General features: G+C 43.4%; 1 protein-coding gene across 3 annotated transcripts in view; it reads right to left on the bottom strand.

Moving 5' to 3' along the window:
- LOC106565868 (rap1 GTPase-activating protein 1) overlaps positions 1-25,122 on the bottom strand; it is a 166,956-nt gene that overhangs the window by 47,184 nt on the left and 94,650 nt on the right. For 2 of the 3 annotated variants that reach the window (XM_082959304.1, XM_082959303.1), the window contains exon 3: positions 9,714-9,807. The gene's annotated coding sequence lies outside the window, so the exon portion shown is untranslated. Of the gene's footprint in view, positions 1-9,713; positions 9,808-13,499; positions 13,835-25,122 lie in introns of those variants that run through there. The other variant, XM_082959305.1, reaches the window with a different exon arrangement.

Here is a 25,122-nt window from a genome sequence, read left to right on the forward strand (position 1 = left end):
AGCGGTTGACATGCTTCGAAGTACGGTAATGGAATATTTAGAAATCTTTTGTCACGAATTGCGCCATGCTCGTGACCCTCATTTACACTTCGGATAGTGTCTTGAACGCACGAACAAAACGCCGCTATTTGGATATAACGATCTTACTTTGCTACCTGACGGTTTTTTACTTTTTCATTACCGTATATTTTTACTTTCTCCCTCACTCAACTTTTTTCATTCAACTTTTTCATCCCGGACGTTTTATCTGGACATGGTTCGTCAGGACTTCAAACAGCCGAAGCTAAGTAACATTAACATGATGCCTTCTAATTGCAGTCGTTGTACTTATAATATACAGGAGAACGATCGCCTTACGGCAAGGATAGCTGTGCTGCAAGCCCAGCTTCAGACGCGATCGTTAGGCAAGGGTAATTTCAGTGTAGGAAAGGATGAAACAGCGTCTGTGCCACCAGTAAGTACAGATAGTAACGTTAGTATAAACCCCCTCGCACGGTCCCCGCAGCCGGACATCTTTCTCATGGCTTCTGGAGGGAAACGCTGTAGGAATGCTCAACCGGTGTCGCTTATTCAGCCGACAGAAACTTTCAACCGGTTCTCCCCATTAAGCGAGTCGGAGTCGGAGGCCGGGACTTCTCTGGTCTCTACTCCTCCCGTTGTGGGGTCTGAGACGCCGACGGCTCCCACCATTAGCTCTGACAAATTGAAAACCCTAGTCATTGGCGACTCCATTACCCGCAGTATTAGACTTAAAACTAATCATCCAGCGATCATACACTGTTTACCAGGGGGCAGGGCTACCGACGTTAAGGCTAATCTAAAGACGGTGCTGGCTAAAGCTAAAACTGGCGAGTGTAGAGAGTATAGAGATATTGTTATCCACGTCAGCACCAACGATGTTAGGATGAAACAGTCAGAGGTCACCAAGCGCAACATAGCTTCAGCGTGTAAATCAGCTAGAAAGATGTGTCGGCATCGATTAATTGTCTCTGGCCCCCTCCCAGTTAGGGGGAGTGATGAGCTCTACAGCAGAGTCTCACAACTCAATCGCTGGTTGAAAACTGTTTTCTGCCCCTCCCAAAAGATAGAATTTGTAGATAATTGGCCCTCTTTCTGGGACTCACCCACAAACAGGACCAAGCCTGGCCTGTTGAGGAGTGACGGACTCCATCCTAGCTGGAGGGGTGCTCTCATCTTATCTACGAACATAGACAGGGCTCTAACTCCTCTAGCTCCACAATGAAATAGGGTGCAGGCCAGGCAGCAGGCTGTTAGCCAGCCTGCCAGCTTAGTGGAGTCTGCCACTAGCACAGTCAGCGTAGTCAGCTCAGCTTTCCCAATTGAGACCGTGTCTGTGCCTCGATCTAGGTTGGGCAAAATTAAAAATGGCGGTGTTCGCTTTAGCAATCTCACTAGTATAAAGACCTCCTCCATTCCTGCCATTATTGAAAGAGATTGTGATACCTCACATCTCAAAATTGGGTTACTTAATGTTAGATCCCTCACTTCCAAGGCAGTTATAGTCAATGAACTAATCACTGATAATAATCTTGACGTGATTGGCCTGACTGAAACATGTCTTAAGCCTGATGAATTTACTGTGTTAAATGAGGCCTCACCCCTTGGTTACACTAGAGACCATACCCCCCGTGCATCCGGCAAAGGCGGAGGTGTTGCTAACATTTACGATAGCAAATTTCAATTTACAAAAAAAAAACCAATGACGTTTTCGTCTTTTGAGCTTCTAGTCATGAAATCTATGCAGCCTACTCACTCACTTTTTATAGCTACTGTTTACAGGCCTCCTGGGCCATATGCAGTGTTCCTCACTGAGTTCCCTGAATTCCTATCGGATCTTGTAGTCATAGCAGATAATATTCTAATTTTTGGTGACTTTAACATTCACATGGAAAAGTCCACAGACCCACTCCAAAAGGCTTTCGGAGCCATCATCGACTCAGTGGGTTTTGTCCAACATGTCTCTGGACCTACTCACTGCCACAGTCATACTCTGGACCTAGTTTTGTCCCATGGAATAAATGTTGTGGATCTAAATGTTTTTCCTCATAATCCTGGACTATCGGACCACCATTTTATTACGTTTGCAATTGCAACAAATAATCTGCTCAGACCCCAACCAAGGAGCATTAAAAGTCGTGCTATAAATTCTCAGACAACCCAAAGATTCCTTGATGCCCTTCCAGACTGCCTCTGCCTACCCAAGGACGTCAGAGGACAAAAATCAGTTAACCTCTATGGGCTAGGTGGGACGCTAGCGTGCCACCCGTGGTGCACTCCATCAACAGCAGGTGCATTTCAAGAGCGGCAAATTTGAATCCAAATAAATGTCAAAATTCAAATTTTTCAAACATACAACTATTTTACACCCTTTGAAAGATAAACATCTCCTTAATCTAACCACGTTTTACGATTTCAAAAAGGTTTTACGGTGAAAGCATAAATTTAGAGTATGTTAGGACAGTACATTTACAAGAGTTGTGTGTAATGTTTTGTCAATTCAAAGACAGGGTCACCAAAACCTTAAAACCAGCTAAAATGATGCACTAACCTTTTACAATCTCCATCAGATGACACTCCTAGGACATTATGTTAGACAATGCATGCATTTTTAGTTCTATCAAGTTCATATTTATATCCAAAAACAGCGTTTTACTATGGCATTGATGTTGAGGAAATCGTTTCCCTCCAATAACCGGCAGTCAAGTCAGCGTCACAAATTAAATAATTAAAATTAGAAAACATTGGTAAAATATTATATTGTCATTTAAAGAATTATAGATTTACATCTCTTGAACGCAATCAACTTGCCAGATTTAAAAATAACCTTACTGGGAAATCACACTTTGCAATAATCTGAGCACTGCGCCCAGAAAAATACGCGTTGCGATACAGACTAGACGTCATGTTGGGGAGATCTAAAATCGAAAATACTATGTAAATAATCCATTACCTTTGATTCTCTTCATCAGATGTCACTTCCAGGTATCACAGGTCCATAACGAATGTAGTTTTGTTCAAAAAAGCTCATCATTTATGTCCAAAAATCTCCGTCTTGTTAGCACATGATCTAAGCCAGCCAGACTTCTCGTCATGAACGAGGGGAAAAAATATATTTACGTTCGTTCAAACATGTCAAACGTTGTATAGCATAAATCATTAGGGCCTTTTTTAACCAGAACATGAATAATATTCAAGGTGGACGAATGCATACTCTTTTATAACGTATTGGAACGAGGGTACCCAACATGAACTCGCGCGCCAGGTGTCTAATGGGACATCATCGTTCCATGGCTCTTGTTCGGTCAGATCTCCCTCCAGAAGACTCAAAACACTTTGTAAAGGCTGGTGACATCTAGTGGAAGCAATAGGAAGTGCCAAAATATTCCTCAGCCCCTGTGTTTTTCAATGTGATAGGTTTAAAGGTAATACAACACATCAGGTATCCACTTCCTGTCAGAAAATGTCTCAGGGTTTTGCCTGCCAAATGAGTTCTGTTATACTCACAGACACCATTCAAACAGTTTTAGAAACTTTAGAGTGTTTTCTATCCATATATAATACGTATATGCATATTCTAGTTACTGGGTAGGATTAGTAACCAGATTAAATCGGGTACATTTTTTTTATCCAGACGTGCAAATGCTGCCCCCTAGCCCTAACAGGTTAACCACCTAACCGAGGAACTCAATTTAACCTTGCGCAATACCCTAGATGCAGTTGCACCCCTAAAAACTAAAAACATCTGTCATAAGAAACTAGCTCCCTGGTATACAGAAAATACACGAGCTCTGAAGCAAGCTTCCAGAAAATTGGAACGGAAATGGCGCCACACCAAACTGGAAGTCTTCCGACTAGCTTGGAAAGACAGTACCGTGCAGTATCGAAGAGCCCTCACTGCTGCTCGATCATCCTATTTTTCCAACTTAATTGAGGAAAATAAGAACAATCCGAAATTTATTTTTGATACTGTCGCAAAGCTAACTAAAAAGCAGCCTTCGCAAATGGAGGATGGCTTTCACTTCAGCAGTAATAAATGTATGAACTTCTTTGAGGAAAAGATCATGATCATTAGAAAGCAAATTACAGACTCCTCTTTAAATCTGGGTATTCCTCCAAAGCTCCATTGTCCTGAGTCTACACAACTCTGCCAGGACCTAGGATCAAGGGAGATACTAAAGTGTTTTAGTACTATATCTCTTGACACAATGATGAAAATAATCATGGCCTCCAAACCCTCAAGCTGCATACTGGACCCTATTCCAACTAAACTACTGAAAGAGCTGCTTCCTGTGCTTGGCCCTCCTATGTTGAACATAATAAACGGCTCTCTATCCACCGGATGTGTACCAAGCTCACTAAAAGTGGCAGTAATAAAGCCTCTCTTGAAAAAGCCGAATCTTGATCCAGAAATTATAAAAAACTATCGGCCTATATCGAATCTTCCATTCCTCTCAAAATGTTTTGAAAAAGCTGTTGCACAGCAACTCACTGCCTTCCTGAAGACAAACAATGTATACGAAACGCTTCAGTCTGGTTTTAGACCCCATCATAGCACTGAGACTGCACTTGTGAAGGTGGTAAATGACCTTTTAATGACGTCAGACCGAGGCTCTGCATCTGTCCTCGTGCTCCTAGATCTTAGTGCCGCTTTTGATACCATCGATCACCACATTCTTTTGGAGAGATTGGAAACCCAAATTGGTCTACATGGACAAGTTCTGGCCTGGTTTAGATCTTATCTGTCGGAAAGATATCAGTTTGTCTCTGTGAATGGTTTGTCCTCTGACAAATCAATTGTAAATTCCGGTGTTCCTCAAGGTTCCGTTTTAGGACCACTATTGTTTTCACTATATATTTTACCTCTTGGGGATGTCATTCGAAAACATAATGTTAAATTTCACTGCTATGCGGACGACACACAGCTGTACATTTCAATGAAACATGGTGAAGCCCCAAAATTGCCCTCGCTAGAAGCCTGTGTTTCAGACATAAAGAAGTGGATGGCTGCAAACTTTCTACTTTTAAACTCGGTCAAAACAGAGATGCTTGTTCTAGGTCCCAAGAAACAAAATTACGCAGAAAAATTAATCCATGCTTTTGTTACTTCTAGGCTGGACTACTGCAATGCTCTACTTTCCGGCTACCCGGATAAAGCACTAAATAAACTTCAGTTAGTGCTAAATACGGCTGCTAGAATCCTGACTAGAACCAAAAAATTTGATCATATTACTCCAGTGCTAGCCTCCCTACACTGGCTTCCTGTTAAGGCAAGGGCTGATTTCAAGGTTTTACTGCTAACCTACAAAGCATTACATGGGCTTGCTCCTACCTATCTTTCCGATTTGGTCCTGCCGTACATACCTACACGTACGCTACGGTCACAAGACGCAGGCCTCCTAATTATCCCTAGAATTTCTAAGCAAACGGCTGGAGGTAGGGCTTTCTTCTATAGAGCTCCATTTTTATGGAATGGTCTGCCTACCAATGTGAGAGACGCAGACTCAGTCTCAACCTTTAAGTCTTTACTGAAGACTTATCTCTTCAGTAGGTCCTATGATTAAGTATAGTCTGGCCCAGGAGTGTGAAGGTGAACGGAAAGGCTGGAGCAACGAACCGCCCTTGCTGTCTCTGCCTTGCCGGTTCCCCTCTTTCCACTGGGATTCTCTGCCTCTAACCCTTTTACAGGGGCTGAGTCACTGGCTTACTGGTGTTCTTCCATGCCGTCCATGGGAGGGGTGCGTCACTTGAGTGGGTTGAGTCACTGACGTGGTCTTCCTGTCTGGGTTGGCGCCCCCCCTTGGGTTGTGCCATGGCGGAGATCGTTGTGGGCTATACTCGGCCTTGTCTTAGGACGGTAAGTTGGTGGTTGGAGACATCCCTCTAGTGGTGTGGGGGCTGTGCTTTGGCAAAGTGGGTGGGGTTATATCCTGCCTGTTTGGCCCTGTCCGGGGGTATCATCGGACAGTGTCTTCTGATCCCTCCTGTCTCAGCCTCCAGTATTTATGCTGCAGTAGTTTATGTGTCGGGGGGCTAGGGTCAGTCTGTTACATCTGGAGTATTTCTCTTGTCTTATCCGGTGTCCTGTGTGAATTTAAATATGCTCTCTCTAATTCTCTCTTTCTCTCTTTCTGTCTTTCTCTCGGAGGACCTGAGCCCTAGGACCATGCCTCAGGACTACCTGGTATGATGACTCCTTGCTGTCCACCTGGCCGTGCTGCTGCTCCAGTTTCAACTGTTCTGCCTGCGGCTATGGAACCCTGACCTGTTCACCGGACGTGCTTGTTGCACCCTCGACAACTACTATGATTATTATTATTTGACCATGCTGGTCATTTATGAACATTTTAACATTTTAACATCTTGACCATGTTCTGTTATAATATCCACCCTGCACAGCCAGAAGGGGACTGGCCACCCCTCATAGCCTGGTTCCTCTCTAGGTTTCTTCCTAGGTTTTTGGCCTTTCTAGGGAGTTTTTCCTAGGGAGTTTTTCCTAGCCACCGTGCTTCTTTCACATGCTTTGCTTGCTGTTTGGGGTTTTAGGCTGGGTTTCTGTACAGCACTTTGAGATATCAGCTGATGTACGAAGGGCTATATAAAAATAAATTTGATTTGATTATTTTGGACCAAACCAACATTTGTTATTGAAGTAGCAGTCCTGGGAGTGCATTCTGACGAAGACAACAAAGGTAATCAAACTTTTGTAATAGTAAATCGGAGTTTGGTCAGGGCTAAACTTGGTCGGTGTCTAAATGGCTAGCCGTGACGGCTGGGCTATCTACTGAGAATATTGCAAAATGTGCTTTCACCGAAAAGCTATTTTAAAATCGGACATATCGAGTGCATAGAGGAGTTCTGTATCTATAATTCTTAAAATAATTGTTATGTTTTTTGTGAACGTTTATCGTGAGTAACTTAGTAAATTCACCGGATGTTTGCGGGGGTATGCTAGTTCTGAACGTCACATGCTAATGTAAAAAAGCTGGTTTTTGATATAAATATGAACTTGATTGAACAAAACATGCATGCATTGTATAATATAATGTCCTAGGGTTGTCATCTGATGAAGATCATCAAAGGTTAGTGCTGCATTTAGCTGTGGTTTTGTTTTTTGTGACATTATATGCTAGCTTGAAAAATGGGTGTCTGATTATTTCTGGCTGGGTACTCTGCTGACATAATCTAATGTTTTGCTTTCGCTGTAAAGCCTTTTTGAAATCGGACAGTGTGGTTAGATTAACGAGAGTCTTGTCTTTAAAATGCTGTACAATAGTCTTAATTTCGTTTGGTTGTAGTTGAAATTAGCCCTTTTAAACGTATGGACATCAGTCCTCAGGTCATCGGTAACAAAGTTTGACTTCCGTCAACGGGCTTTTGTACTGGGGGGAGAAGGGCATGTTTCATAGTTCTCAACCAATGTCTGTTCACTTGGGCGTGGCCACTGAGTGGGCTTACGTTTTACTATGAAACAATTCTCTTATTTAGGAGGCTAAAATTACATTTAATCTTTTCACAAATAGTTTCACATTTAAACATTTAAATTGCACAACAATTCCATGTGAATCTGATAACTAGAATGTGTAGACTTTCCAAGATACAATTTATGTCATCCTATCATCAGATATAATGTCCCAGCCAACAACTCATCTGACATCATATTCTTTAAGTACCAACAGACACTTTCAACTGGTTGAGAAAGGGAAATATTGTTTATTCCCCAACCTTTTCATGGTACCATAATTTGTCTGTGGTAACACAGGGCTTTCTAAGAGTCCATTTTGTAGAGTGGAGAGAAAAGGGGGAGATGTATTTATGGGGGGTCATAAACCTCACCCAACAACGCAACATTATGACAGCACTTACACTGACCCTATTGACCACAAATCAATGACTAAGATCACTATAAGGCTGTTGCATAAAAGGACTTGACACTTTCAGCTATTCCAGACTATTTCAGACTATTTCAAACCCATAGTATAATGGAAGGGACCTGACAAACTGGGCTGAGGAAGATGGATCTGATTCCCTGGTCTATTCCATCACCACTATAACCCATAGCCCCCATCCCAGCTTTCATCTCGCCCCACCACACTCCAATACCAGATACCTGAATTTCCCATCCTCTACCTGTGGTGAGACCTGCCAATGTTTTGGCCATGCCAACCTACCGTCCACTCCTCTCCAATCATGACCTCTGAGAAAATCCATCATTCATTGTGGCCATCAGGGGCAGGCTCCTGCATGACCTTCCTCTGGCCAGCAGCGGTAGAGCACAACGTTTACACTACAGAAGCTGCTCTGGTCTGCTCTGCTCTCCACACATCCTTCCATCAGAGGGATTGACTGATGCAGTGGGCAGCAGTGTCTCCAGGACCACCACCAACACCAGAGAAAAATCTGCAGGCTGAGGTACTAAGGCACTGAGCCACAGCACACAGCAGTGAAAATATGCCTAGATACTACAGCAATACAGTCTGGACCAAAGGCATTTACCTGATACAGCTACATTGATGAAGAACTCTGTGATTTATAGTCTGCTGAATTTGTTCATATATTACAAGATAATGCATTATGCATAACTATCATTGACAGCTTCTTGACAAGGACATTCACCTATAAATGTGTGCATTACTGCAGATTTAATCATTGAATATTCCTCATGTCCAAACTAATCACATCACCTGGGTTCGTAGATCAGCATAAATGAATTCCCATGAGCCAAAACCACAGAGAGTGATTCAGTCATCTGAGTGACAGCAGGCTTACAGAGGTTGAGGACGGACCACCAGAGTCTAGACCACTGAATCTCTTTACCTCACTCTTAACACTCCAATTCCCCCCAGTTCCATAATGTAAGGGGTAGATGTGGGTTTTTGAGACACAGATATTCTTTAGGAGACCTTATGTACCTGTGATGAGCTGGGACCCAAGAATCAAAACAATTTGCTAAAATCTTTATTTATGTGTGAAATTGAGAGCATTCTCTATATTCCTCAGCCCCCAGTATCATATCATTATTTAAGGTGTTTTGTAAGTGCACCGACTAGCATCTTCCGGACTATAAAACAAAATCTTTGTCCTTGGCTGTTGGAACAACCTATATATTATTTGATCTAAAAGTAGTAGATCATAGGCCCTTGATAATGACTTTGATTTGAATAAATAGCCGACCTAACCCCAGCAACTTGTGGCATATAGGCCATCACCTCCGTGTGAGTTAAGTATCAGAGCAGACTATCGACTAGATTACAGCTAGATAATAACAAATAAATAATAATATTCATTTCGTTTTTTGTGTTGCATATCTCAACTCTCCCTGAGACACCCTTGGAGAGTGGTGTCACAGCTAGGATCTGCCATTATCAATGGTGACCCTGGAGCAATAATGGGTTAGGTGCCTTGCTCAAGGGCACATCGACAGATTTTATTTTCACCTTGTTGGATGGGGGATTCAAACTAGCAACCCTTCGGTAACAAACGCTCTAACCGCTAGGCTACCTGCCACCCTGTCTGATTGGTGACACCTTTCACCTGCACACAGAGTAGGGCAATAGAACAACACAGGGAGGAGTGGAGCTGAATAGAAAAGAGGAAAGAAAGAGGTAAGAGAGAGACTTGTGAAAAGAGGTGAGAGGTCAAGGCTCAATTCTAGAGCTGACAGGGTGCAGTTGGGGCTTGGACCCCGCTCCTACCTTTGATAATGAGTGAGCGCGATACGGAGGATGGGAGTGTGACAGCAAGGGCTCTAGTGTGTCAGAGATACGAGGAATCCTTCCATCCTGTTTGCTGTGAATCACAAAGGAAAAGTTTGAGTTATTGACATGGATATATTATGACATTATGGGTTACTGTCAGAGGTAGGGTCGATTACATTGGAAAAATCATGTTTGGTTGGTTTTGAGTTGAACGTCTCCGGTAGAGAAACGGTAGCGTAAATTCTGGCAATCACGGAGGTGCGAGATTGGACCTCACCACATTAAAGAGAGGAGCACACTGTAGATGATGTGACTGAGCTGACTGTCTTTCCAGTCTCTCCCCAGTAAATACTTGGGATTAACCCATAATTGTCTTTCTGTCTTGCTCGACTGGGCTACAGTGTTGTCCCCTGAGCCTGTGAAGTGGTGAGGACAGGCTATTACTAGGGCTGTCAGGCAACTGGAATGTCTGAACCATTAAAAAAGAATTTGAAATTACTGGGTAGTTCTTTGGTTTGAACAACAGAGTGAAAAGGGAGGTTAAGATCTCCTCTTCCATCCCTCCCTCTGTCTGATCATGTTTTCTCTGGTGACAAGATCTTATTAGCAGCCTGGCCAAAGCTGTGTGATTGAGTCAAAACATGTTACTTCACACAACGTCTCACAAAGCAGTCAACTGCTGGATCGACTGGCAGTCAGGCTTTTAACGGCCCATATGAAATAAATGGAAGACCCTTCTACACACAGAACCTTGAACAGAGGGCACCACACTGAGGCTTGAAGCAGGAGGCATTCTATTAATGAGTAAGGCTTGGCACAACAACCTGGCTGGCAGGGAAGGTGAGCTGCTGAGAATATGTAAATCTCTCTCTCTCTCTCACATACGCACACACAGGCACGCACACACACATACACATGCATGCACACTTTTCAATCACATGGCACAGGGGGTGGTTTGGAGGTTCAATAAGCCTATTTACCAAGTGGTGTTGTTATCCTTAAATTTCAGCTGTACTCAGCTGAAGGGTTCCCTGCTCATTAACCCTGCAGAAACCGTCAGTGCACACCACTGAACATCACTGACAACACACTGTTGACCTGGAGCAGACACTCCTTTAACAGCATTATTTCATATCTTCTATATGAAAACATTGCAGAATCATGTCGGAGAGCTCATTTCAAATGATTTTCTTAACCAAAGCATGGCACATCATAATATTGCCCCACTACAAAGCAGGGCCTTGCAGTGCTTATTCCATCCTACAACAGTACGACACGTTGGCATCTGGTAGTAGGCTGGTTTAGATGGCGGCTGGGTAAAGCAGGCACTAATACACAGGGAGGGATCAGAGGGTTCAGCCTGACAACTGGTCACCTCATCCCAGGAACACACGCAGCCTGCTTAATGGATCGGATTACGGGAGCAGAATGTGTGTGTGTGTGTGTGTGTGTGTGTGTGTGTGTGTGCGTGTGTGTGTGTGTGTGTGTGTGTGTGTGTGTGTGTGTGTGTGTGTGTGTGTGTGTGCGCCCATCAATGGTAGCTTAAAAGCCACCAAACAAAGCACACATCCAGTGAGTGTGTCATCATCTCAACACTAAGGGTGAGCAGAGAGACGAGATGATGGTCTCATAGTGTGACTGGTGACAGTAGCAATACTATCCCAAGTGTTTCACATCCCAATACCAATTACAGGGACACCTGCCACACTATGAATGTTTAAAAATACACTGAGTCCAGAGCAATGGTTTCGCGCACCTCGAGTTAGAACTACATACAGTAATCTAATACATTTTTATTTAATAGTGACACTGGCCTAAATGACAGAACATTGTGAGAAACAAGTGATTGGTGCAGCTAGTCATCCATAAGTGGCTCAGTTAACAGACTGCAGTGGAGGAGTGATTGGCAGAGAGAGAGCATGTCCTGGTCCAGGTCTAATCTGGAGAACTGAATAAGAGAATGAGAGTCATGCAGCCATTACATAATACAGCTGTCCAAAAATAGCCCCCGGTGAAGAGGTCACCAACCTTCAACCACAAATCTGATTAAGATGCCACTACCATGAATGCTGTGTGTGTGTGTGTGTGTGTGTGTGTGTGTGTGTGTGTGTGTGTGTGTGTGTGTGTGTGTGTGTGTGTGTGTGTGTGTGTGTGTGTGTGTGTGTGTGTGTGTGTATGGGTGTGTGGTGTGTGTGTGTGTGTGTGTGTGTGTGTGTGTGTGTGTGTCCCACACTGACCGTGGACACTTCCAGTCAAGGAGAACATTTTAAACCTGAAAAGCCTTCCTCCACACAGTACTGTTGGGTCATGGGCTCTGATAAGATGATGCAAATTAGCTCTCTCTACTCCTCTGGTGGGTGTGGAGTATACCTGGAAATACAAATGAGCTGGACTGGTTTGCATGTATTGCAACAAAATGGAATGACAAATGCATTTCTCTAGTCCCTGAGCTGCAGAGAAAGCGTGAGAGAGCATGATTGCACCAAGACAATAGCTCAATATCCTCAGTAATGTGTTCCCTGTTTGGTATAATCCATACCAGTCAAAATGTATAAACACATCTCCTGCAGAACATTGAAAAGGTTGCAATGTGGAGGGCAAACATTCACTAATTATTGGTGCAATCAACAGATCGATACTATGGTTCAAGATGCAGTAGAAATCCAATTTGATCTAGTGATTAACTTCAGCAGCAAACCAAGTCTGTTGAGGAGGGCTTATATTATACAGTATCATACCAACATGTACTTAATGAGGTATAGTATCAATGCAGGGGTCTGGGACATAGTCCCTAATAAAGCTTCATGAAGACATTGAGTATTTAATGCGTCACTGACTGTTATCTCATCAGGACTGCACAACAAAATCTCCAAAGAAAACACCATATCTGGCCATAAGTGCAGCAACAGAGATATGGCATGGCTGGCCCTTTTAATTAGGGCAAGTGGGGCCGTTAATTATGTCTTGTGGGGCTGTCTATGGTGCAGTCTGCAGATTATGGAGTGTGTTGGCGTTTTAATTATGGCATATTTTGCAGTATGTTAACTGTCATATGTCAGCTGTCAGTGAAACCAAAACTAACCTTGACAGTTAAGTTTAGGTATAAATTCTGAGTGGTTAAGCTTAATGTTTGGGACAGGGTTAACCTTGACGATTAAGTTTAAGTATTCATTCCGACTGGTTAAGGTAAGGGTTAAGGTTTGGAATAGGGTTAAAACAGAAAAACAAAAGATGAAAAAACACGTACCTAGTACTGGGATTGAACTTGCGATCCTCTGAGCCATAGCTCACGGTTTGAGCCCATCCTCAACCCCACCCACAACACCCTAGCTTGTCGTGAACCTACTGGATGGTCATAGGCGCTCGCGTTGCCTGTAATGATGGTAGGAAATTTCAATGGAAATAAAATGACACCCCATGCCATAATTTCAATATGCCTAAATACGTCATAATCCATCAGAGTTTGGCCTGGGATTGCAAACATAGCCAAGAGACATAAAACCATGAATCCAAGCACTATCAGATTCCTGGATCAACATCAAGTATACAAACACCCCTCTACTACACCAACATACTCAGTAATCACCTGTCTTCTTATAGCTAAAATCTAGCATAATGGTCCCGTCTTTCTCTTCCACTGCCCAAACCCACCTGTCCTCTACCCACACACACTGATAGTTACCGGAGCTTAACCAGCCAGTCCAGCCAGACAGAACACAGACAGACAGCAGGCTATCTAATCAACCGCAGCAGCTAATGCACAATGAAAGCAGAGTTACTTACTCTAGGCACCAGTGTGAGCAGAGCGAGTGGAGTGCAGAGGCAGGTCCAGCATGGGATGAAGAGATCAGTGGACGATCATCACTGCTCTATGCAGCAGAACCTAGCCAGGAAAGTGCTGGATACAACTATGTTCTCTCCCTCTCGCTGTCTCCGTCTCTCACAGGCTCTTAGTTTCTACCTTTCCTCTCCTTTTACTTAATTGCTTCAGAGTGGTCTTTTGCTATCGCTCACCTCCAAATGTCTTCCGCTCTTTCTCTCTTTCCTTCTCTCCCTCTACTTCTCTGTCTGATTCAGTGTTAGCGCTCTAACACCTGCTGTTAGATCTCAGCCTCTCCTGTCAGATGATGCTGTGGAAAGCTCCCCTCTCTCCCCACCCTTCCTCATTACTCTTTCTCCCCATCCCTCCCCCTCTCTCTCCTTCTCTCTCACACACACACACACACACACACACACACACACACACACACACACACACACACACACACACACACACACACACGCACACACACACACACACACACACAGACGAGTGAGCAGAGTGCAGTGGGTGTATGGACATGAGTGAGCAGAGTGCAGTGGGTTTATGGACATGAGTGAGCAGAGTGCAGTGGGTGTATGGACATGAGTGAGCAGAGTGCAGTGGGTGTATGGACATGAGTGAGATTCATGATGCGAAGTGCTAAGAAGGACATTATCTACCATACAAGATATCAAATCACTCAGTCCCCATTATCTACCTCATCCCTCTGACAATAATTATCCCATCGAGCCCATGCTCCATTTGACTCTGTAGCGGACAGCTGAAAAGCGCAAAACAAATATCTAATCTCAAACATAGATTATGGATTCACATATGGAGATTAAAATAGCAGAATAGGCAAAGGACAAAGTCAGCTATTAACCAATGATTCTGCTGAGATTCTGTCTTTCATAGAGGACAATTCAAATAAAACACAGTCAAATGCATCTGTAAATAGCATAATCTTCAAACGATGTCTACCAGGACCAGAAGTCTATCTCATTCCCCACTGAGCCAGACTTCAGTCTCTTTCCACCTCCCCTATGAGTACTTACCAGATATGCTGCACCTTATGGAGGATTGTGTCAGTGAAGCTCCCTCTCCTGGTTCCAAGGCCCATGCTACCTGCTCCTGTCCTCTTGCTCTGAGGCATGTTCTCTGGCTGCTGCCTGCTGCAGCTCTACACTGGAAGAGGGTTCCACCTGGACCTGCCTGGACCGCCCAGGCTCAGCTAGACAAAGGACCAGGGTGGATGCCCATTGGTGAGGAAACCAAAGGCCATTGACGGGAGGAAGACTTAGTCCTGTGGTCCACACCCAGCTCAGAGTTTACTCTTACAGGCCTGCCCAGAGCTCCCTAAAGCCCATTGTCTGGGTGTAGTTCCACACCAGTCTCAATAGACACACAAAACCATTTTGTCTTAGTTTTTCACAGGCAGTAGTTTCCCCCTGTCTTTCTCCCAGGTGAACTACTTTGGAACTCACACAGGGAAGATCATTTTACCTCCGATAACCTTTCCCCTCAGGAGATGACAACCAGACCGAGACCCAGGCAGCCTGGAAGGGTCTGATGAGGTGTGTGGCATGTGAGGCTAGACATATATCTCAATCTGGGCCTCTCCAATTGGCAAAGCTGACAATAGGATGAGCAGGGTATCATTGTTCCCAAACAGTGTGAGAATGAGGGAGTCAAACCAGGTCATGGGGAGTCAATTTCCTAAATCATTCTCATTGTCAGCCCAGACAAAGATCAATGTATTTGAGTAATATTTATAAAAAGAATGCTCTTTGGCCTGTGTTAATACTAATTAAAGGAATGTATAATACCCCGTTTGCCTGGAGTTTAATCTCTCTCACTATCTCTCCTCCCCATTCACTCACTCTCTCTCTCTCTCTCTCTCATTCACTCCCTCTCCCACTGTCTTTTCTGCCCCTGCAGTCATCTGTGGAGCCAGCTAGGCTAAATTTCACATTTACACACCGTCATACTGCAGATACTTCACTCCATGCTGAGAGACTAACACTCCCTATGTGGGAGGAGGCACAGATACTATATTGAGTGTGTGTGACAAAGAGAGGTAAGGAGAGGGGCAATGGCCTCCTCACTGAGTGTGACTGAAGGAGTAACTTTATCACGTTTTTTATCAGTAAGTAACTCCTGTCTGGCCTGTCCTAGGGCTGTGGGATTCATCGTTCCCTCTGAATCTACTGGGACTAGGAGGACTACACATGGCTAGACGCACAGCAAATGAGAACCCTGTCAACCCTGCTTCCCACCTCTGCTTCTCATAATTCAATTGTGTTTGGAACTCTAACTCCATTGATTTTGTTAGCCCTGTGCTGGAAACAGTGTGGTGTGAGACAGCACGACAGCCCGGCAGACAGACAGGCAAGGCCATGGCCCCTGTCCCCAGTCCCCTGAAGCCCAACGTGATGATGGAATACAGGCAGGCAGCAGCCTCCTAGTTCATTCCCAGTGTCAGCGCCAGTCACCCTGACCACTGGGGATGGAGGTAAGCTCCTCTGCTCCGTAATGAGCTCCGGCCCGACCCAGGTCATCCTTTGTCCCTGTGCTTCAGTGTACTGTACTGCTCTGATCTGGTCATGGTCCGATGGGAGCCCAGCTCAGCTGTGGCTTTCGCTTTGCTGACAAGGTGACTAATTAGGTGATTACAGTCATTAAGAGGATAGCCAGTGATCTCAGCAGGTGCTCCAGGTGGACATCAGTGGCTGACTGAAGTGCATTCAACTCCAAAAGCAGAAAAAAGCAAAGCTAGCCATACTCAAGGCTAGCCATGACTATACCACCAGTTGAAAGCAGCAGAGTTAAATATAGAAATTGTGTTCAAAACAAATGTTAGAGGTATATCTGAACCACTCAGGTATTGTTATGCTGATGCATCTAGCCACACAATCCCCAAAGCACTGTGATTTTTTTCTTCAAACTGCTTCAAACAAATCAATCAAATAAAACAAAATTGGTCACATACACGTTTAGCAGATGTTATTGCGGGTGTAGCGAAATGCTTGTGTTTCTAGTGCAGTAATATCTAACAATTTCACAACAATACACACAGATCTAAGTAAAGGAATGGAATTAAGAATATATAAATATATGGACGAGCAATGTCAGAGCGGCATAGACTAAGATACAGTAGAATAGAATACAGTATATACATATGAGATGAGTAAAGCAAAACATGTACACATTATTAAAGTGACTAGTGTTTCATTTATTAAAGTGGCCAGTGATTTCAAGTCTATGTATATAGGCAGCAGCCTCTAATGTGCTAGTGATGGCTATTCAACAGTCTGATGGCCTTGAGATAGAAGCTGTTTTTCAGTCTCTCGGTCCCAGATTTTATGCACCTGTACTGACCTCGCCTTCTGGATGATAGCAGGGTGAACAGGCAGTGGCTCGGGTGGTTTGTATTTGTATTTATTATGGATCCCCATTAGCTGCTGCCAAAGCAGCATCTACTCTTCCTGGGGTCCAGCAAAATGTAGGCAGTTTATACAATTCTAAAAACATTACAATACATTCACAGATTTCACAACACACTGTGTGCCCTCAGGTCCCTACTCCACCACTCTAGAGGAAAAAGAAACGCACACCTATTAAGGCGAGATGCTGGCTAGCGGAGTAGAAAACTTGAAAATAAGGGAGAGCCGCACACTAGGAGCTCAGATGCAAAATGTAATATCAAACGTTTCGACAGCCAAGCTGTCTTCCTCAGGGTTTATCTACCACATATCTACCACATATCTACAGTACTAAATCCATGTGTATATATAGTGCGTGTGTGTGTGTGTGTGTGTGTGTGTGTGTGTGTGTGTGTGTGTGTGTGTGTGTGTGTGTGTGTGTGTGTGTGTGTGTGTGTGTGTGTGTGTGTGTGTGTGTGTGAATGCATGTGTCTGTGCCAATGTTTGTGTTGCTTCACAGTCCCCAGTGTTCCATGAGAGTTTTTTCATCTGTTTTTATAAATGTAATTTTACTGCTTGCCTCAGTTACTTGATGTGGAATAGAGTTCCATGTAGTCATGGCTCTATGTAGTACTGTGTGCCTCCCATAGTTTGTTCTGGACTAGGGGACTGTGAAGAGACCTCTTGTGGCATGTCTTGTGGGGTATGCATGGGTGTCCGAGCCGTGTGCCAGTAGTTTAGACAGACAGCGTGATACATTCAACATGTCAATACCACTCATAAATAAAAGTAGTGATGAAGTCAATCTCTCCTCCACTTTCAGCCAGGAGAGATTGACATGCATATTATTCATATTAGCTCTCTGTGTACATCCAAGGGCCAGCCGTGCTGCCCTGTTCTGAGCCAACTGCAATTTTCCTAAGTCCTTTTTTGTGGCTCCTGACCACATGACTGAACAGTAGTCAAGGTGCGACAAAACTAGGACCTGTAGGACCTACCTTGTTTATAGTGGGTTAAGAAGGCAAAGCATCACTTTAATATAGACAGACTTCTCCCCATCTTAGCTACTACTGCATCAATATGTTTTGCAACAACATGGCGTCAACAGAGATGGTCGCCTCGCTTCACGTTCTTAGGAAACTATGCAGTATTTTGTTTTTTGATGTATTATTTCTTACACTGTTACCCCAGGAAATCTTAAGTCTTATTACATACAGCCGGGAAGAACTATTGGATATAATAGCAACGTCATTATAATAGCAACGGATTACGACTTTCCCGAAGCGGATCCTCTGTTTGTACCACCACCCAGGACAATGGATCGGATCCCAGTAGGCGACCCAAAACAACAGCGCCGCAGGAGGGGCAGATGGAGCGGTCTTCTGGTCAGACGGAGCGGTCTTCGGGTCATCGCTCACCGCTCCCGAGTATACTACTCGCCAATGTCCAGTCTCTTGACAATAAGGTAGATGAAATTCAAGCAAGGGTTGCCTTCCAGAGAGACATCAGAGATTGTAACATTCTCTGTTTCACGGAAACATGGCTCACTCGGGATACGCTATCAGAGTCGGTACAGCCACCCGGTTTCTTCACGCATCGCGCCGACAGAAACAAACATCTCTCTGGTAAGAGATGCCTTATGATTAACGAGTCGTGGTGTGATCATAACTTGATAACTCAAGTAATTTTGTTCACCTGACCTAGAATTCCTTACAATCAAATCCCGACCGCATTATCTACAAAGAGAATTCTCTTCGATTATAATCACAGCCGTGTAGTCCCCCCCCGCCAAGCAGACACCTCGACAGCCCTGAAAGAACTTCATTGGACTCTATGTAAACTGGAAACCACATATCCTAAGGCAGCATTTATTGTAGCTGGGGATTTTAACAAAGCTAATCTGAAAACAAGGCTGCCTAAATTTTATCAGCATATCGAATGCGCAACCCGGGCTGGCAGCATTCTGGATCATTGCTATTCTAACTTCCGCGACGCATGCAAAGCCCTCCCTCGCCCTCCTTTCGGCAAATCTGACCACGACTCCATTTTGTTGCTCCCAGCCTATAAACAGAAACTAAAACAGAAACGTCCGTGCTCAGGTCTGTTCAAAGCTGGTCCGACCAATCTGATTCCACGCTTCAAGATTGCTTCGATCATGTGGACTGGGAGATGTTTTGGATAGCCTCAGACAACAACATTGATGTATATGCTGATTCGGTTAACGAGTTTATTAGCAAGTGCATCGGTGATATTTTGCCCACGGTGACTATTAACCTCTATGGGCTAGGTGGGACGCTAGCGTCCCCCCCGTGGTGCACTCCATCAACAGCAGGTGCATTTCAAGAGCGGCAAATTTGAAACCAAATAAATGTCAAAATTCAAATTTTTCAAACATACAACTATCTTACACCCTTTGAAAGATAAACATCTCCTTAATCTAACCACGTTGTCCGATTTCAAAAAGGTTTTACGGCGAAAGCATAAAGTTAGATTATGTTAGGAGAGTACATTGACAATAGCTGTGTGTAATGTTTTGTCAATTCAAAGACAGGGACACCAAAACCATAAAACCAGCTAAAATGATGCACTAACCTTTTACAATCTCCATCAGATGACACTCCTAGGACATTATGTTAGACAATGCATGCATTTTTAGTTCTATCAAGTTCATATTTATATCCAAAAACAGCGTTTTACTATGGCATTGATGTTGAGGAAATCGTTTCCCTCCAATAACCAGCAGTCAAGTCAGCACCACAAATTAAATAATTAAAATTAGAAAACATTGGTAAAATATTATATTGTCATTTAAAGAATTATAGATTTACATCTCTTGAACGCAATCAACTTCCCAGATTTAAAAATAACCTTACTGGGAAATCACACTTTGCAATAATCTGAGCACTGCGCCCAGAAAAATACGCGTTGCGATACAGACTAGCCGCCATGTTGGGGAGATCGAAAATAGAAAATACTATGTAAATAATCCATTACCTTTGATTCTCTTCATCAGATGTCACTTCCAGGTATCACAGGTCCATAACGAATGTAGTTTTGTTCAAAAAAGCTCATCATTTATGTCCAAAAATCTCCGTCTTGTTAGCACATGATCTAAGCCCGCCGGACTTCACTTCATGAACGAGGGGAAAAAATATATTTACGTTCGTTCAAACATGTCAAACGTTGTATAGCATAAATCATTAGGGCCTTTTTTAACCAGAACATGAATAATATTCAAGGTGGACGAATGCATTCTCTTTTATAACGTATTGGAACGAGGGTACCCAACATGAACTCGGGCGCCAGAGTCTAATCGGCCATCACCGTTCCATGGCTCTTGTTCGGTCAGATCTCACAGTAAAAGACTCAAAACACTTTGTAAAGGCTGGTGACATCTAGTGGAAGCAATAGGAAGTGCCAAAACATTAATCAACCCCTGTGTGTTTCAATGGCATAGGCTTAAAGGTAATTCAACACATCAGGTATCCACTTCCTGTCAGAAAATGTCTCAGGGTTTTGCCTGCCAAATGAGTTCTGTTATACTCACAGACACCATTCAAACAGTTTTAGAAACTTTAGGGTGTTTTCTATCCATATATAATAAGTATATGCATATTCTAGTTACTGGGTAGGATTAGTAACCAGATTAAATCGGGTACGTTTTTTTATCCAGCCGTGAAAATACTGCCCCCTAGCCCCAACAGGTTAAAACCTTCCCCAACCAGAAACCGTGGATTGATGGCAGCATTCGCACAAAACTGAAAGCGCGAACCACTGCTTTTAATCATGGCAAGGCGACCGGAAACATGACCGAATACAATCAGTGTAGCTATTCCCACCGCAAGGCAATCAAACAAGCTAAGCGTCAGCATAGAGACAAAGTAGAGTCGCAATTCAACGGCTCAGACACCAGGTGTATGTGGCAGGGTCTACAGTCAATCACAGATTACAAAAAGAAAACCAGCCCCAGTGCGGACACCGACGTCTTGCTCCCAGACAAACTAACAACTTCTTTGCTCGCTTTGAAGACAAGACAGTGCCACTGACAGTGTGTTAACCCCCGCAAGGCTGCCGGCCCAGACGGCATCCCTAGCCGCGCCCTCAGAGCATGCGCAGACCAGATGGCTGGTGTGTTTACAGACATATTCAATCAATCCCTATCCCAGTCTGCTGTTCCCACATGCTTCAAGAGGGCCACCATTGCTCCTGTTCCCAAGAAAGCTAAGGTAACTGAGCTAAATGACTATCGCCCTGTAGCACTCACTTCAATCATCACGAAGTGCTTTGAGAGACTAGTCAAGGATCATATCACCTCCACCCTACCTCACACCCTAGACCTACTCCAATTTTCTTACCGCCCCAATAGGTCCACAGACAACGCAATCACAATCACACTGCACACTGCCATAACCCATCTGGACAAGAGAATATACCTATGTAAGAATGCTGTACAGCGATTACAGCTCAGCATTTAACACCATAGTACCCTCTAAACTCCTCATTAAGCTCGAGACCCTGGGTCTGAACCCCACCCTGTGCAACTGGGTCCTGGACTTTCTGACAGACCAATCCCAGGTGGTCAGGGTAGGAAACAACATCTCCACCCCCCTGATCCTCAACACTGGGGCCCCACAAGGGTGCGTTCTCAGCCCTCTCCTGTACTCGCAGTTCACCCATGACTGCGTGGCCATGCACGCCTCCAACTCAATCATCAAGTTTGCAGACGACACTACAGTGGTAGGCCTGTTTACCAACAACGATGAGACGGCCTACAGGGAGAAGGTGAGGGCCCTCAGAGTGTGTCAGGAAAATAACCTTACACTCAATGTCAACAAATCAAAGGAGATGATCGTGGACTTCATGAAACAGCAGAGGGAGCACCCCCCTATCCACATCGATGGGACAGTAGTGGAGAAGGTGGAAAGTTTTAAATTCCTCGGCGTACACATCACGAACAAACTGAAATGGTCCACCCACACAGACAGCATGGTGAAGAAGGCGCAACAGCGCCTCTTCAACCTGAGGAGGCTGAAGAAATTTGGCTTGTCACCAAAAACACTCACAAACCTTTACAGATGCACAATTGAGAGCATCCTGTTGGACTGTATCGCCGCCTGGTACGGCAACTGCCCACAACCGTAAGGCTCTAGCTCACTAGCCAGTCACTTTAAACAATGCCACTTTATATAATGTTTACATACCCTACATTACTCATCTAATATGTATATACTGTACTCTATAACATCTACTGCATCTTGCCTATGCCGCACGGCCATCGCTCATCCATATACTTATATGTATGTATTCTTATTCATTCCTTTACACTTGTGTGTATAAGGTAGTTGTTGTGAAATTGTTAGATTACTTGTTAGATATTACTGCACGGTCGGAACTAGAAGCACAAGCATTTCGCTACACTCGCATTAACATCTGCTAACCATGTGTATGTGACCAATAAAATTGTAATTTATTTGATTCGATTTGACCATGACAGTTTACAATCTAGTGTTATTCCCAGCAGTTTAGTCATCTCAACTTGCTAAATTTCCACATTATTTATTACAAGATTTCATTGAGGTTTAGGGTTTAGTGAGTGTTTTATTCCAAATACAACGCTTTAAGTTTTAGAAATATTTAGGGCTAACTTATTCCTTGCCACCCACTCTGAAACTAACTGCAGCTCTTTGTTGAGTGTTGCAGTCATTTTAGTCGCTGTAGTAGCTGGCGTGTATAGTGTTGAGTCATCCGCATACATAAAAACTCTGGCTTTACTCAAAGTCAGTGGCATGTCGTTAGTAAAAATTTTAAAAATCAAGGGGCCTAAACAGCTACCCTGGGGAATTCCTGATTCTAACTGGGTTATATTTGATAGGCTTCCATTAAAGAACACCCTCTGTGTTCTGTTAGACAAGTAACTCTTTATCCACATTATAGCAAGGGGTGTAAAGCCATAACACATACGTTTTTCCAGCAGCAGACTATGATCAATAATGTCAAAAGCTGCACTGAAGTCTAACAAGACAGCCCCCACAATCATTTTATCATCAATTTCTCTCAGCCAATCATCAGTCATTTGTGTAAGTGCTGCGCTTGTTGAGTGTCCTTCCCTATAAGCATGCTGAAATTCTGTTGTCAATTTGTTTACTGTAAAATAGCAGTGTATCTGGTCAAACACATTTTTTCCCAGAAGTTTAGGTTGGCTTTACTATTCTTGGGTAGCAGAATGACTTTAGCTTCCCTCCAGGCCTGAGGGCACACACTCTCTAGTAGGCTTAAATTGAAGATGTGGCAAATAGGAGTGGCAATATTGTCTGCTATTATCCTCAGTAATTTTCCATCTAGATTGTCAGACCCTGGTGGCTTGTCATTGTTGATAGACAACAATAATTTTTCACCTCTTCCACACTGACTTTACGGAATTCAAATGTACAATTCTTGTCTTTCATAATTTGGTCCGATATACTTGAATGTGTAGTGAAAGCATTTGTTACTGGCATGCCATCCCTAAGTTTGCTTATCTTGCCAATGAAAAAGTCACTAAAGCAGTTAGCAATATCAGTGGGCTTTGTGATGAATGAGCCCTCTGATTCAATAAATGAAGGAGCCGAGTTGGCTTTTTCCCCAAAAATGTAATTTAAGGTGCCCCAAAGCTTTTTACTATCATTCTTATATAATTTATTTTTGTTTCAGAGTGTGTTTTATTTAGTTTAGTCACATGATTTCTTAATTTGCAGTAGGTTTGCCAATCAGTTGGGCTGCCCGACGTAATTGCCATACCTTTTGCCTCGACCCTCTCAACCATACATTTTTTTATTCCTCATCAATCAAAGGGGATTTAACAGTTTTTACAGTCATTTTCTTAATGGCTGCGTGCTTATTAGTAACTGGAATAAGTAGTTTCATAAATGCGTCAAGTGCAGCGTCTGGTTGCTCTGCATTACACACCACAGACCAGCAAATATTCTTTACATCATCAACATATGAATCACTACAAAACGTATTGTATAACCTCTTATACACTATATTAGGCCCAGCCTTTGGAACTTTGGTTTTCCTAGATATCGCTATTATATTGTGATCACTACATCCTATGGATTTGGATACTGCTTTAAAACAAATATCTGCAGCCTGAGTAAAAATGTGATCAATACATGTTGATGGTTTAATTCCTGGGCTGTTTGTAACTACCCTGGTAGGTTGACTGACAACCTGATCCAGGTTGCAGGCACTGGTTACAGTTTGAAGTTTTTTCCTGAGTGGGCAGCTTGATGATAGCCAGTCAATATTTAAATCACCCAGAAAATATACTTCTCTGTTGATATCACATACATTAGCAAGCATTTCACACATATTATCCAGATACTGACTGTTAGCACTTGGTGGTCTATAGCAGCTTCCCACCAGAGAGGTGAGGCAGATGAACCTGTAGCCATATCACTTTAACAGTATTTAACATTAGATCGTCTCTAAGCTTTACTGGAATGTGGTTCTGAATATAGACTGCAACACCGCCTCCGTTGGCATTTCTGTCTTTTCGGTAGATGTTATAAACATGTATTGCTACCACTATATATTCTAAGTGAGTTTCAGAGATATGAATATGAATGTCAGAATATGAATGTCATCTGTTACAAGCAAGTTATTGACTTCATGGACATTGTTTCTTAGGCTACATATATTCATATTTTTAGCACTTGTCTGGGTTGCTTGATTGTTTGTAATGCTTAAATGGGAAGCTTATCAGAGGTAGACTTACTCATGTTAATTACATTGGAGCTGATAGGGCAGGGTGAGCTGCATAATGTGGTCTTCCTACTATTGCACACCGCCTCAGTGCTAACAGTGTAACTCTGGTTTATAGGCTCATGATTACTGCATTTACATTTACATTTTAGTCATTTAGCAGACGCTCTTATCCAGAGCGACTTACAGTAGGGAATGCATACATTACATACATATTTTTTATTTTTTTTTCTGTGCTGGCCCCCCGTGGGAATCGAACCCACAACCCTGGCGTTGCAAACACCATGCTCTACCAACTGAGCTACAGGGAAGGCCGCTGCTTACAATAGCTGTAGGATAAACAGATGTATTCAGTGCAATTAGGGGTACATAAATTAAATGAATTACATTGTATTTGCCAATACCCCTAAGATCATGTACATTTGATGCAGCATTGTCC

This window comes from Salmo salar, chromosome 12 (genome assembly GCF_965601325.2).
Source record: "Salmo salar chromosome 12, fSalSal1, whole genome shotgun sequence".
In the NCBI taxonomy this organism is placed as follows: Eukaryota; Metazoa; Chordata; class Actinopteri; order Salmoniformes; family Salmonidae; genus Salmo; species Salmo salar.